This window comes from Aotus nancymaae, unplaced genomic scaffold, assembly GCF_030222135.1.
Source record: "Aotus nancymaae isolate 86718 unplaced genomic scaffold, 86718_ANA_hifiasm-v0.15.2.pri h1tg000015l_0, whole genome shotgun sequence".
NCBI classification, from domain to species: Eukaryota; Metazoa; Chordata; class Mammalia; order Primates; family Aotidae; genus Aotus; species Aotus nancymaae.
The window spans coordinates 11,019,865-11,035,350 of record NW_026988426.1 but is presented as its reverse complement, the minus strand read 5'-3'; the positions used below and the strand labels follow the sequence as shown (position 1 = coordinate 11,035,350).

Genomic DNA, 15,486 nt, shown 5'->3' with positions numbered 1-15,486 from the left:
GATTTTAACCTTCTAAAATGTGTTGTAACTTAATTATATTTCCCACTACAGGGTTAATTTTTGTAAGTGTCCCATGAGTGCTTGAAAAAAAGGCATATTTTGCATATTAGATGCATTGTTTTTATATAGATATAGATATTTACAAATGTATAAGATATACAAGTTCTACTTAACTCTATACCTATATCTATATTTATGTAGAAATAAAAAATAAATTGTGTTGGTGTTCAAATCTTATATATTGTTACTCAGTTTTGAATGATTGTTCAACCAAATTCTGACTATTTATTCAAATAACTACTTATTTACTCTTAATAAGTATTAGGCAGTGTTAAACTATTTTGTGGATTATCTGATTCAATACACACAACAATTCTATTAGGTTGGTACAGATGTAATTGTGATTTTTGCATTGCTGGAACTTGCCATTTGATATTAGAATACATTCTTAAATAAATGTGGTTATGTTATACATCATTTTAATGGGTATTTCTTGCTTTATGATTTTTTTGCTAATGACTTATTACTTTCTGTTTATATTGTGTTTATTTTAGACTATGGAAATGATATTAGACAAAAAGCAAATTTTACCTATTTTCTTATTTGAGTTCAAAATGGGTTTTAAAGCAGCAAAGACAACTCACAACATCAACAATGCATTTGGCCCAGGAGCTGCTAATGAACATATATTGCAGTGATGGTTCAAGAAGTTTTGCAAAGGAGACAGAGCCTTAAAGATGAGGAACTTACTGGCAGGCCATTGAAGTTGACAATGAACAATTGAGAGAAATCATCGAAGCTGATTTATTACAGCTACATGAGAAGTTGCCGAAGAACTTGAGGTCGACGATTCTAGGTCATTTGGCATTTGAAGCAAATTGGAAAGGAGAAATAGCTCGATAAGTGAGTGACTCATGAGCTGAGTGGAAACAAAATCATCAGTTTGAAATGTCATCTTCTCTTATTCTACAAAACTGTAAACCATTTCTTGATCAGATTTTGACGTGCGATAAAAAATGGATTTTATACAATGATGACCAGCTCAGTGGTTAGGCTGAAAAGAAGCTCCAAAGCACTTCCCAAAGCCAAACTTGCACCAAAAAAAGATCATGGTCACTGTTTGGTGGTCTGCTGCTAGTCTGACCCATTACAGCTTTCTGACTCATGGCGAAACCATTACATCTGAGAAATGTGCTCAGCAAATCGATGAGCTGCCCCAAAATCTGCAATGCCTGCAGCCGGCATTGGTCAACAAGAAAGGGCCCAATTCTCCACAACAGTGCCAGACCACATGTTGTACAACCAGTGCTTCAAAAGTTGAACAAATTGGGCTACAAAGTTTTGCTTCATCTGCCATATTCACCTGACCTCTCACCAACCAACTACCACTTCTTCAAGCACCTTGACAACTTTTTGCAAGGAAAACTTTTCCATAACCAGCAGAATGCAGAAAATGCTTTCCAAGAGTTCACCAAATCCCAAGCAGGGATTTTTATACCCACAGGAATAAACAAACTTATTTCTCATTGGCAAAAATGTGTTGATTCTAATGGTTCCTGTTTTGATTAATAAAGTATTTGAGCCTGGTTATAATGATTTAAAACTCATAGTCTCAAAGTGCAATCACTTTTGCACTAACCTAATATAGAATTAGAGGAAGGAAATTAAGACTCTAAAATGTTTAGTAATTGCCCATTGTTCTATAGCTGGTAGTGGGATGAAAGCGATGGGTGGGGTGGGATGGGATGGGATGGGTAATCCATAACCAGTACTGCAATCCAATTCTGTGTTACTCCAAGTTCATGCATTCATGACATTACTCAGAATTACTTTAGGTAATAGTCTTTGTCATGTATATAGGAAGGAAAGATTCTTGATTTGTTTTTCACTATCCTTCTGTTCTGCAATGTCCCTGACCATTAATTTCTCCTTACCCAGGAATGACTTTCCTTGGTGATGTTGGTGTGATTCTCATAGGAAAGGTTAAATTCTGCTATTTATTGGAGACAAAGTAACATCTAATTGGGAATATGAGCTGAAGCGAGATCCCTGTTTGTCTTGGAAAGATGAATAGATAGATGGGTACATAGATAGTTATTAAAAATAATGCTATTCTGTAACACTCTCCAAAGTTGTTTCCAAAGGTAAAATATCTAAGCAGTCTTACTCTCCAGTATACTGGTCACTTCTTGACGGGACTTTATCTGATGTGTTCATTGCTGTATCTCTAGCACTTAGCATAATGTAGGCTCTTAGTAAATCTTTGCTAAATGAATTAATGAATATATGGTATAAATGATACCAGCAAAGGAATTACTGACTCTTAAAAATTTAAATCATATGATGTTATATACAGTAGATAAAACCCAGGTGCCACTCCAAAATGAATTTTTCTTGCTTTGTTTTAATGTATATTCAATCTCTGTTTCTATATCTCAGTGAACTAGCTGATGGTATAGTGCAACAACAAGGCAACCTCACTGCCAACTGAAATTTCCAGCTGGGAACTTTTCTGCAGGGTATCCTCGGTAACTTGTAGTCCACAAATCACTTAAGTTATCTCAAGTATTATGGACTTTAAATTGTCTCCAGAGAAAACTATCCTAATAGCCTTCTTTTATTGTTAGTACAAGTGTAAAGAATTATAGTCATCCTCTTATTGAAAAATGTATGAGACAAGATAATAAAAAGTGAAAATTATATAATAAATCATTTTGACCAGGTATGGAAGTAATAAACATAGATCACCTAAAAGACTAGCACATTGACTAATGGCAATAACATGGTTATTTCTTTGGGGAGCGAGCAGTTCGTCTTTTTGCTGAATGAGTGCCATACCAGAAAACAGATTCATTCTGGCTTACTTTTAATTATCATTGTTGCTTTATTATTATTGTTTTTTAAATCACAACAGTTTAACACTGGCTTGGTAATATGAGAAACCCAAGTTTGAAATATATATAAATACAAGTCTTGTGCAGTGACACTGCAATAACTTTTTTTTTCATTATTTTAATGACATTTGTCAGGCTCGAATCATTTAAATAATAGAAAATTAGAAATTAATAGGTATTGTGCAAAATTTAACATTAAAAGTTGGAGGCTTGCATTTAAATTGGGAAAGAACTTTGAATAGACATGAATACTGAAAATGGAGTTGTAGAAATACATTTAATAACATTTAAATCCCTGCTGGTTTTCACTCCTCAGTTCAGTGAAAAAAAGAAAAGTCATTTAGCTAAATAAGAAAAAGTCCTAAGAGGATCTGACTGGACTGTAGAGAGCTGCTGCTTTATTGGATTCTGTAGGCAGCAGATAACAAGATGTCACAAACATTCTGAGCTCTGCTATGCCCTTTAGTATCCGTTCTAATGCTGATTTAAACGTTTTATGACAATCAAATAACAGAGTTAGAATCATTCAAAATTTGTGATACCTGAAAGGTTAAAATTGATCTTTAAAAAAAGAAACAGTTTTATTGAGGTATAATTGTCATACAATACACTACAGAAATTTAAAGTGTACAATTTGATAAATTTTGACATATCTATACACCTATGAAACCATCATCACAATCAAAATAATGAACACATCCATCACCCAGAGAAGTTTCATCCTTGTCTCCTGCAACCATTTATTCCCACCATTCCTGTACTGTCTTTTTTTTTTAATTTTTGAAGTTGTTTTGTCTAGCCTAGGTTCATTTTATTTCCATAATGATTTTGAAATCCGTGTTTCAATTTCTGGGAAAAACTTTGATTCTACTGGGATTCTGCTGAATCTATAGATCAAACTGGGGAGAACTGATACCTTAACAGTATTGAGTCTTTTGATCCATGAACGAGATTAACTCTCCATTTTTTCAAGTCTTTAATTTCTTCCATAAATGTTTTATAGTTTTCAGTATCATAGGGCTTTCATGTCATTAGTAAAATGCATCTCTGAGTATTTAATATTCTTATAATACTATAAATAGTTATGTTTTCTTAATTTCAATTTCTGATTGTTCATTGATTATATACAGAAATACTATTGATCCTTGTGTATCAATCTTTTATATTACACACTTGCTAAACTCACTTATTCTAGTAGCTTTTTTGTAAATTTCATCTAGTAGAATCAGCTGACTCATTTCCACCGCAGTTTTATTTCTTTTCCAATTTGAATGTTTCTTTATTTTTTCTTCCTTTCTTTTTTCTTCTCTGCCCCCTCCCTTCCCCCCTTTTCCTTCTCTCTCTCCTTTCTTCCCTTCTTTCTTTCCTTCCTCCCTCCTTCTCTTATTTCTTCCCTTCCCTCCTTCTTTTTCTCCCTTTTTTACTTCATTTCTCCCTTGCTTCCTCCCTCCTTCTCTCTTTTTCTTTCCCTGACTGCACTAGATAGAATCTTTATTACCATGTCTAACATATGTAGTGACCAGGCGCAGTGGCTAATGCCTATGATCCAAGTACTTTGGAAGGACTGGGCTAGGAGGGTCACTTGCAGCCAGGAACTTGAGACAAGCCTAGGAAACAAAGTAAGATCCTTATTTTAATAAAAATAAATAAATAAAAAATATCTGGCATGGTGGGGTGTACCTGTGATTTTAGCTACTTGGGAGGCAGAGGCAGGAGGATAGCTTGAGCCCAGGAGTTCTAGGCTGCAGTGAGATCATGCTACTGCACTCCAGCCTGGGTGACAGAGTGAGTCTCTGTCTCAAAAATGAACAAACAAGTGGTAGAAACAAGTTCTTTTTCCATTTCTGCTTTAAAAAAACCTTTCAGGTTCAGGGGTACATGTGCACGTGTGTTATGTTGATAAATTACATGTCACAGGGGTTTGATGTACAGATTATTTCATCACCCAGGTAATAAGCATAGTACCCAATATAACATTTTTTGATCCTCATCTTTCTCCCACTGTCTACCTTCAAGTAGGCCCCAGTGTGTGTGGTGTACTTCTTTGTGTCCATGTGTGCTCATTATTTTGCTCTCACTTAGAACATGTGGTATTTGGTTTTCTTTTCCTATATTCTCCCAAGTAGCTAGAATCACAGGTGTGCACCACCATGCCTGGCTAATTTTTATTTATTTATTTTTAGGAGAGATGCGGGTCTTATTTGGTTTCCTAGGCTTGTCTCAAGCTTCTGGCTGCAAGTATTCCTCCCACTTCAGTCTTCCCAAAGTGATTGGATTATAGGCATTAGCCATTGCACCTAGTCACTATATGTATTAGACATTGTACTGAAGATTCTATCCAGTGCAGTCATGGAAAGAAAAAGAGAGTACACTTAGGATAATAGCCTCCAACTCCATTCATGTTGCTGCAAAGGACATGGTCTCATTCTTTTTTATGAATGCATAGTATTCCATGGTGTATATGTACCACATTTTCTTTATACAGTCTACATTGATGGACATTTAGGTTGATTCTATATCTTTGCTATTGTGAATAGTGTTGCATGTGTCTTTTTGGTAGAACAATTCATATTCCTTTGGGAATATATCCAGTAATGGGATTGCTGAGTTAAATGGTAGTTTTGTTTTGAGTTCTTTGAGAAACTTCCAAACTGCTTTCCACAGTGGCTGAACTAACCATTGTGGGAAAAAAGTATAAAAGCGTTTCCTTCTCTCTTCAACCTTGCCAGCATTTGTAATTTCTTATTTTTAATAATAGCCACTCTGACTGCCATAAGATGATATCTCATTATGATTTTCATTTGCATTTCTCTGATGACTAGTGATGTTGATCTTCTTTTCATTTGTTTGTTGGGTGCTTTGATGTCTTCTTTTGAGAAGTGTTAATGTCCTTTGCCCACTTTTTAATTAGGTTACTTTTTACTTGTTAATTTGTTTAAGTTCCTTCTAGATACTGAATATTAGATCTTTGTCAGATGCATAGTTTGCAAATATTTTCTCCTATTCTATAAGTTGTCTGTTTACTCTGTTGATAGTTTCTTTTGCTGTGCAGAAATTCTTTAGTTTAATTGGTCCCACTTGTCAATTTTTGCTTTTATTACAATTGCTTTTGGCATCTTTGCCATGAAATCTTTTCCAGAGCCTATGTCTAGAATAGTATTTCCTAGGTTATCTTCCAGGGTTTTTGTAGTTTTAGGTTTTACATTTAAGTTTTTAATCCATCTTGTGTTGATTTTGGTATATAAGAAATGGATTCAGTTTCAGTCTTTTGCATATGGCTAGCCAATTATCCTAGCATCATATGAATAGGGAGTCTTTTCCCCATTGGCCATTCTTGTGGACTTTGTTGAAGAGAAGATAGTTTTTGGTGTGCAGCTTTATTTCTGGTCTCTATTCTGTTCCATTGGACTTATATTTTTGCTGAGAGTTTCTTTCAGGAATAAATACTGGATTCTATTAAATGCTTTTTATCTGTCTATCGAGATGACTCTTTTTTTAATAGGCAATATAGTGAAAAAATTGATTAATTAATTTTTGCATGTTTAACAAAACTCGTATTCCTGAAATAAACCCCAGTTAGTCACGATGTATTATACTCTCCTAATATTGGATTCAATTTGCTAAAATGTTGTTTAGAATGTTTGAATGTATGTTTATGAGTGTTGATATGAACCTGTTGACATGAAGAACATGGTGTTTCTATGTATTTCCATAAATGGAAATACATACTTTATTAAATGTGTGTTTCCTGGAGTCATGATAAAAAACAATATGTGAAAAAGGGCTGTGGCATGACCATGATTCAGCTTTCCAGATCTAGCAGGTCCTGCTATTATGAGAAATAAGTCAGCCACAGCTTCTGGCTGGCATTCAAGATTTTGAGGACCAAGAAAATCTTTTATGAAAAATTTTTTTTTTCTTACTAGCGTGATAGTAGGAAACCTTCCTAAATATGGCTCAAAATGTAACAAAGATAAAATGACTGACAAATTCAAACACATAAGAAAAGAATTTCTTCATGATGAAACACACACACACGTGCGCACGCACACACACACACACACACACATATGCACAAACTAAACCAAGGCACAATGGACAAACTGAGAAAAGTGTGCTTCCTTCTTAACTACTGTAGACAGGGTAATTTTCTTAGTATACAAAAGCTCCAAATCAATAGGAACAAATACTGCAATTCCAGGAGAAAAAAATAAATAAATGATGTGAATACAATTCACAGAAAGAAACATAAATTTTATTTTCAATTTTAATATTGAAAAAATTTTTCAACCTTATTTACCATAGAAACAGTACAAATTAAAACTACAAGTTGCCATCTTCGTCTTGCAGGGTAGTCAGAAGGGGAGAATAAAGTGGGGATGGTTAATGGGTACAAAAATACAGTTAGAATGAATAAGATCTAGATCTGTTATCTAGTTGACAACACAATAGGGTTACTATAGTAAACAATAATTTATTGTATATTTAGAAATAGTAAAAAGAGTGGAGTGGAATGTTCCTAACACAAAGAAATGATAAGTGCTTGAGGTCATGAATAGCCCAATTACCCTTGTTGATCACTGCAAATTGTATACCTTTATCAAAACACCACATGTTCCTCATAAATATATACAAGTATTTTATAACCATAATTTAAAGTTAATTTTTTAAAAATTTAAACAACGTATTTATGTGTTCTCATATATACATATACATATATATATACACACTTACTACCTGATCAATAATACTTATGGTCAATGGGTAGAGAAACTGGCTTCCATGGCATTTATATCACCTTCAAAAGAATACCCGTACCCATTAATAGTCACTGCCTATTCTCCCATCCCTTCAGTCCCAAGCCATTAGTAATCAACTTTCTTTCTCTATATATTTGCCTGTTGTGGACATTTCACATCAATAAAATATTTTATGATATGTGGCATTTTGTATCTGACTTCTTTCACTGAGCTTAATGTTTTCAGGATTCATCTGTGTTGTAGGATGTCATTAATTCCTTTTTAAGGCTGAATAATATTCCACTATATGGATAGACTATATTTTGTTTATCCATTCATCACTTGATTGACATTTGGGCTGCTTTCTCTATTTGACTATTAATGAAAAATGCTTCTACAAACATTTGTGTACTAGATTTTGTGAAAATATATGTTTTCTATTCCCTTGGGTATATGCCTAAGAGTAGAATTGCTGGTTCCTTATGTTACCCTTGTGTTTAATATTTTCAGAAATGTCAAACATTTTTTACTGTTTTTTACAGTGGCTTAACCATTATATAATCCCATCATCATTGTATGTAATTTTCAATCTCTCCAGCATTTATTATTCTCCATTTCATATGATTATAGCTATTCTACTGAGAATGAAATATCATTTCATTGTGGGGTGGATTTGCATTTCCCTACAGGCTAATGATATTTAGCATTTTTTATATGCTTATTGGCCATTTCTATATCTTCTTTGGAGTAATGTCTATTCAAGTTATTTTTCCTTTTTTAAATAGAGCTTTTTGTCTTTTTATTGTTGAGTTATAAAAAAAACTGGATACTAGAAACTTATCAGATACATAATTTTTAAATATTTTCTCGCACTATTTGAGTTGCCTTTTAATTCTCTTAATTGTTTAAGTTAAAGCAAAAAATGTTTTAAATTTTGATGAAGTCCAATTTGTCTATTTTTAATTTTATTTTTATTTGTGTTTTTCATGTCGTATCTGAGAAACCATTGCCTAACACAAGGTCATGACAATTTATGTTTATATTTTCCTCAAAACTTTTATAGTTTTAGCACTTACTTTTAGATATTTGTTCCATTTGGAGTTAATTTTAAATGTGGTGTGAGGTAGAGGGATCCAAATTTATTCTTTTTTTTATTATTATACTTTAAGTTCTGGGGTACATATGCAGAAAATGCAGGTTTGTTACATAGGTATACACGTGCCTTTGTGGTTTGCTGCATCCATCCCCCTACCATCTACATTAGGTATTTCTCCTATTGTTAGCCCTCCCCAATGCCATCACCCCCTGTTATCCCTCCCCTAGCCCTCCACCCACCGACAGACCCCAGTGTGTGATGTTCACCTCCCTGTGTCCATGTGTTTTCATTGTTCAACACCCACTCATAAGAGAGAACATGCGGTGTTTGGTTTTCTGTCCTTGTGTCAGTTTGCTGAGAAAGATGGTTTCCAGCTTCATCCATGCCCCTGCAAAGGACATGAACTCATCCTTTTTATGGCTGCATAATATTCCATGGTGTATATGTTCCAAATTTTCTTTATCCAGTGTATCATTGATGGGCATTTGGGTTGGTTCCAAGTCCTTGCTATTGTAAACAGTGCCACAATAAACATACGTGTACATGTGTCTTTATAGTTGAATGTTTTATAATCCTTTGGGTATATACCCACTAATGAGATTGTCAGGTCAAATGGTTTTTCTAGTTGTAGATCTTTGAGGAATTGCCACATTGTCTTCCACAATGATTGAACTAATTTACATTCCCACCAACAGGGTAAAAACATTCCTATTTCTTCACATCCTCTCCAGCATCTGTTGTCTCCTGATTTTTTAATGATCACCATTATAACTGGTGTGAGATGGTATCTCAATGTGGTTTGATTAGCATGTCTCCAGTGAATAGTGATGATGAGCTTTTTTCATATGTTTGTTGACTGCATAGATGTCTTCTTTTGAGAAGTGTCTGTTCATATCCTTAGCCCAGTTTTTGATGGGGTTGTTTGTTTTTTCTTGTAAATTTGTTTAAGTTCTTTGTAGATTCTGGTTATTAGCCTTTTCTTAGATACGTAGATTGCAAAAATTTTTTCCATTCTGTTTGTTGCCGGTTTACTCTAATAATAGTTTATTTTGCTGTGCAGACACTCTTAAGTTTAATTGGATACCATTAGTCTATTTCGGCTTTTGTTGCCATTGCTTTTGGTGTTTTAGTCATGAAGTCCTTGCCTATGCCTATGTCCTGAATGGCATTGCCTAGGTTTTCTTCTAGGACTTTTGTGGTGTTAGGTCTTATGTTTAAATCTTTAATCCATCTGGACTTAATTTTTGTATAAGGTGTAAGGAAGGGCTCCAGTTTCAGCTTTCTGCATCTGGCTAACCAGTTTTCCCAATACCATTTATTACATAGGGAATCCTTTCCTCATTGCTTGTTTTTGTCAGGTTTGTCAAAGATCAGATGGTTGTAGGTGTGTGGTGTTACTTCTGAGGCTTCTGTTCTGTTTCATTGGTCTATATCTCTGTTTTGATACCAGTACTATGCTATTTTGATTACTGTAGCTTTGTAGTATAGTTTGAAGTCAGGTAGTGTGATGCCTCCAGCTTTGTTTTTTATTTTTGTTTAGGATTTTCTTGGCTATGCAGGGTCTCTTTTGGTTCCATATGAAGTTTAATGTGTTTTTTTCCAATTCTGTGAAAAAAGTCAATGGTAGCTTGATGGGGATAGCATTGAATCTATGAATTACTTTGGGCAGTATGGCCATTTTCACAATATTGATTCTTCCTAACCATAAGCATGTAAGTTTTTCCATCTGTTTGTGTCCTCTCTTATTTCCTTGAGCAGTGGTTTGTAGTCCTCCTTGAAGAGGTCCTTCACATCCCTTGTTAGTTGTATTCCTAGGTATTTTATTCTCTTTGTAGCAATTGCGAATGGGAGTTCACTCATGATTTGGCTCTCTTTAAGTCTGTTATTGGTGTATAGGAATGCTTGTGATTTTTGCACATTGATTTTTATTCTGAGACTTTGCTGAAGTTGCTTATCATCTTAACTCCTTAAAATGATAAGCTTTTGGGCTTAGACCATAGGGTCTTCTAAATATACAATCATGTTGTCTGCAGATAGAGACAATTCAACTTCCTCTTTTCCTAACTGAATATGCTTTATTTCTTTTTTCTTACTTGATATCCCTGGCCAGAAATTCCAATACTATGTTGAATAGGAGTGATGAGAGAGAGGGCATCCTTGTCTTGTGCCAGATTTCAAAAGAAATGCTTCCAGTTTTTGCCCATTCAGTATGATATTGGCTGTTGGTTTGTCGTAAATAGCTTTTATTATTTTGAGATACGTTCCATCAATACCTAGTTTATTGAGAGTTTTTAGCATAAAGGATTGTTGAATTTTGTTGAAGGCCCTATCTGCATCTACTGACATAATCATGTGATGCTTGTCTTTGGTTCTGTTTACGGTGATGAATTACATTTATAGATTTGCATATGTTGAACCAGACTTGCATTCTAGGAATGAAGCTGACTTCATTGTGATGGAGAAGTTTTTTGATATGCTGTTGGATTCTGTTTGCTAGTATTTTATTGAAGATTTTTGCATCAATGTTCATGATGGATATTGGCCTGAAATTTTCTTTTTTAGTTGTGTCTCTGACAGATTTTGGCATCAGGATGATGTTGGTCTCATAAAATGAGTTAGAGAGGATTCCCTCTTTTGGTATTGTTTGGAATAGTTTCAGAAAGAGTGCTACCAGCTCCTCTTTGTATCTCTGGTAGAATTTGGCTGTGAACCCGTCTGTTCCTGGACTTTTTTTGATTGGTAGGCTATTAATTGCTGCTTCAACTTCCGCCCTTGTTATTGGTCTATTCAGGGCTTCAACTTCTTTCTGGTTTAGTCTTGGGATGGTGTAGGTGTCCAAGAATTTATCCATTTCTTCTTGATTTATTGGTTTATGTGTGTAGAAGTGTTTGTAATAATCTCTGATGGTAGTTTGTATTTCTGTGGAATCCATGGTGATAACCCCTTTATCATTTTTTATTGCATCTATTCGATTGTTCTCTCTCTTCCTTTTTATTAGTCTGGTTAGGAGTCCAAATTTGTTTTTTTGTATTTTACCATTCAGTTATCTCTGCATCATTGGTTGTAAAGATTATTCTCACTCCATTCAATTGATTTAGCATCATTTTAAAAAAATCAATTGACTATAGATGTGTGGGTTATTTCTGGATTCATTTTTATTCCACTGATCTATATATTTAGCCTTATGCCATTACCCCCACAGTCGTGATTAGTATGCCTTTGGAGTAGGTTTTGAAATGGAGGAATGTGAATTCTCCAAATATATTCCTATTTTTTTTTTTACAATTCTTTAACTATTCTGGGTATCTTGAATTTTCATATGAATTCTAGGATCAGTCTGTGAACTTCTGCAAAAAGGCCAGCTGAGATTTTAATGGAAATTTCACGGACTCTGTAGATAGCTTATGGAATATTACATCTTAACAATTTTAATTATCCCAATCCATGAACATGTGATGTCTTTCCATTTATTCAGGATTTACGTAATTCAGTTTAATAATATTTTGCATTTTCCTGTGTACAAGCTTTGAATGTCTTTAGGTAAATCTATTTCTCAGTATTTTATTCTTTCTAATTCAATTATAAATTGATTTTTAATATTTTTATTTTCATATTTTGTTATTGCTATTATTATAGAATTATTATATATTGATTTTGTATTCTGTAAACTTGCTGAACTTGTTTATTAGTTCTAATAGTTTTTTATATGTATTCCTTAGAATTTTACATGTATAAGGTCATGTGCAATTGGAGATAATTTTACTTCTGGCCAGATTTGGTGGCTCATATCTGTAATCCCAGCACTTTGGGAGGCCGAGGTGGGTGGTTCACAAGGTCAGGAGTTTGAGATCAGCCTGGTCAACATGGTAAAAACCCATCTCTACTAAAAATGCAAAAAATTAGCTGAGCATGGGTGGTGGGCACCTGTAGTCCCAGCTACTTGGGTGGCTGAGGCAGGAAAATTGCTTGAACCTGGGAGGCAGAGGTTGCAGTGAGCTGAGATCATGCCACTGCACTCCAGCCTGCGTGAAAGAGCAAGACTCTATCTCAAACAAACAGAAATTACTTTTTTGTTTCCAATCTGAAAGTTTTTTCTTTCTTTTTCTTGCTTAATTACGCTGGCTAGAACCTTCAGTACAATGTCAACTAGAAGAGGCAAGGGTGAGCATGCTTATCTTGTGCCTTATCTCAGATGGAAAGCATTCAGTCTTAGATCATTAAGCATGACATTAGCTATGGGTTTTTTCATAGATGCCATTTATCAGGTTAAGGGAGTTCACTTGTATTGTTAGTTTGTTCAGTGGTTTTAAGATGACAGTGGTCTGATTCTTTTTCTAATGCCTTTTCTGCATCAAATGAGATCATCATGGGGATTTTGTCTCTAATTCTACCAATATGGTGTATTGACAATTACTGATTTTCATATGTTGAACCAATCTTGAATTTCTGGAATACATCACAATTGGTGGTGGTACAATCATTTTTTCATGTTAATAAATTGTTTTCTACTATTTGTTGAAGAGCTTCGAGTCTACATGAATAATGGATGTTAATCTGTAATTTTCTCTTCTTACGATGTCTTTGTCTGCTTTTTGTATGAGGGTAGTATTGTTCTCCTAGAATAAAGTAGGGAGCATTCTCTATCTTCTATTTTCCTAGAAGTTTTTGAAGAACTCGTGTTCTTCTTTCAGTTTTTGGTAGAATTTATCAGTATAGCCATTTGATCAGGGGCTATTATTTGGGGAAAATTTCTTGATTATTAATTCAATCTAATCTGTTGCAGATCTATTCAGATTTTCATTTTCTTCTTGAGTTTGTTTCAGTAGTTTGCATCTTTCTAAATATTTGCCTTTCTCTAGGTTATATAATTTGTTGGCATACAGTCATTCACAATATTCCCTTTTATTCCTTTTTATTTCACTTATTCAGAAGATTGTTTTGCTAGATATAGAATTCTCAGCAGACATATTTTACTTTCAGTACTTTAACGATATCTTCTCACACATGATTGCATTTTATCTGTTAAAAGGTTTACTGTTATTCTTAGCTTTGCTAATTTATACATAATCTGGTTTTGAGCAATTTGATTATTATGTGTCTTGCATAGCTTTTATAATTATATTTTTTAAGATAGAGATTTTTTCTGTTTCTTGCAACTGTGGGTTTATAGTTTCCATCAAATCTGAAAAGTTTTTGGTCAGTGTTTCTTGATCAATTTTTTCTGGATCTGGACTCCTCCTCTCTTTGGTAGATGCTACTGTCACATATACTAGGCTGCTGAAAGTTGTTCCAGGGCACACTGATGTTCTTTTCATTGATTTTTCTATTCTTTATTCTTACTGTGCTTCATTTTGAATATGTTCTATTGAAATATCTTCAAATTACCTAATCTATACTGAAATATATAATCAATGCATAATCTGCCATTAAGTTGATCCAGTGTATTTTTCTTCTTAGATACTGTTTTAATGTCTAGATGTTCAAATTGATTGGTTTATTACATCTTTGATGTCTCTACTTAATTTTCGAATGTATAATTACCACTTTATCATTATTATTATTATTATTTTGAGATGGATTTTCACTCTGTTGCCTAGGCTAGAGTGCAATGGCATGATCTTGGCTCGCTGCAATCTCTGCCTCCCAGGTTCCAGCTGTTCTCCTGCCTCAGCCTTTTGAAAAGTTGGGATTTCAGGCACCCACCACCATGTCTGGCTAATTTTTGTATTTTTAGTAGAGACTGGGTTTCACCATGTTCGCCAGGCTGATCTTGAACTCCTGATCTCAGGTGATCCACCCACCTCAGCCTCCCAGTCCTGGGACTACAGGCACAAGGCATCATGCCTGGCTATAATTACCACTTTAAAGTCTTCATCTGCTAATTCTAATATCTGTGTCAGTTCTGTGTCACTGTTTCTAGCCCTGTGTGAATGCCAGGCACTTAAATCATTAATCCTTTTGGATGGTTCTGTCTCTCATCTTAGGGGATTTTCTTATATTCATGCACTGATCAATACTCTGCTGTATATTCTATGAAGACACTCTGGCTATTTCTCTGAGTTCTCTCCTCTCCAGTACTGTGTCCTGTTAACTTTAATTACTTCAAATATCTCATGGGCTTAGGGTCTCCATATATCAGAAACTTGATAAAAACTAACATATGTTATTTCTACAGTTTTCTTGGCTTTTATGTGTTTGTGCATTCATCCATGTATTACTTAACAAGCATATGAGTATCTATTAGTGTGAGGCCTTTTGCTAGTTGTTATGAGTGTAATCTGGGGGCAAAACCAACTAAATTTCCTGCTTTAATAGAGTTACTTGCCTAGTTAAAGAAAAATATATTCCCAAGTTCTAAGATAAGTACTCTGGACAAAAAAATAAGAATATGGTCCTAAGAGCCTGTTTTAAAAAATGAACTTAACTGTGATGACTTTATAATTTATCACCTTTACTAGGTTGTCTACATTTTCCAGTATTTGTTTTGTGTGTCTCTCCAATTAGCGTATGTCCAGAGAAGATTCTTGGAAAATCTGGAGAAAGAAAGGGAAGCAGCAACCATTATTTAGCTCACACACATATTTGTGGATCTGATGACACTGTTTTAATGAAGCAGAAGCTAGATCTGGAACTGCTCTGCTTCACCTGGATCATTTTTTAGCTTCTTTGACTTCTGGGAAAAGTCCATGTGTTTAGTTTCCAGATGAAGGACCCTGAATTTACAGGGCACCTTTGTCACCAAAGTCAGAGACAAGAA

At 34.4% G+C, this 15,486-nt stretch overlaps 1 pseudogene; it reads left to right on the top strand.

The window, feature by feature from the left end:
* Window positions 1–557: 557 nt before the first annotated feature.
* Window positions 558–1,569, top strand: LOC135275092 (histone-lysine N-methyltransferase SETMAR-like; annotated as a pseudogene).
* The last annotated feature ends 13,917 nt before the right edge of the window (window positions 1,570–15,486 follow it).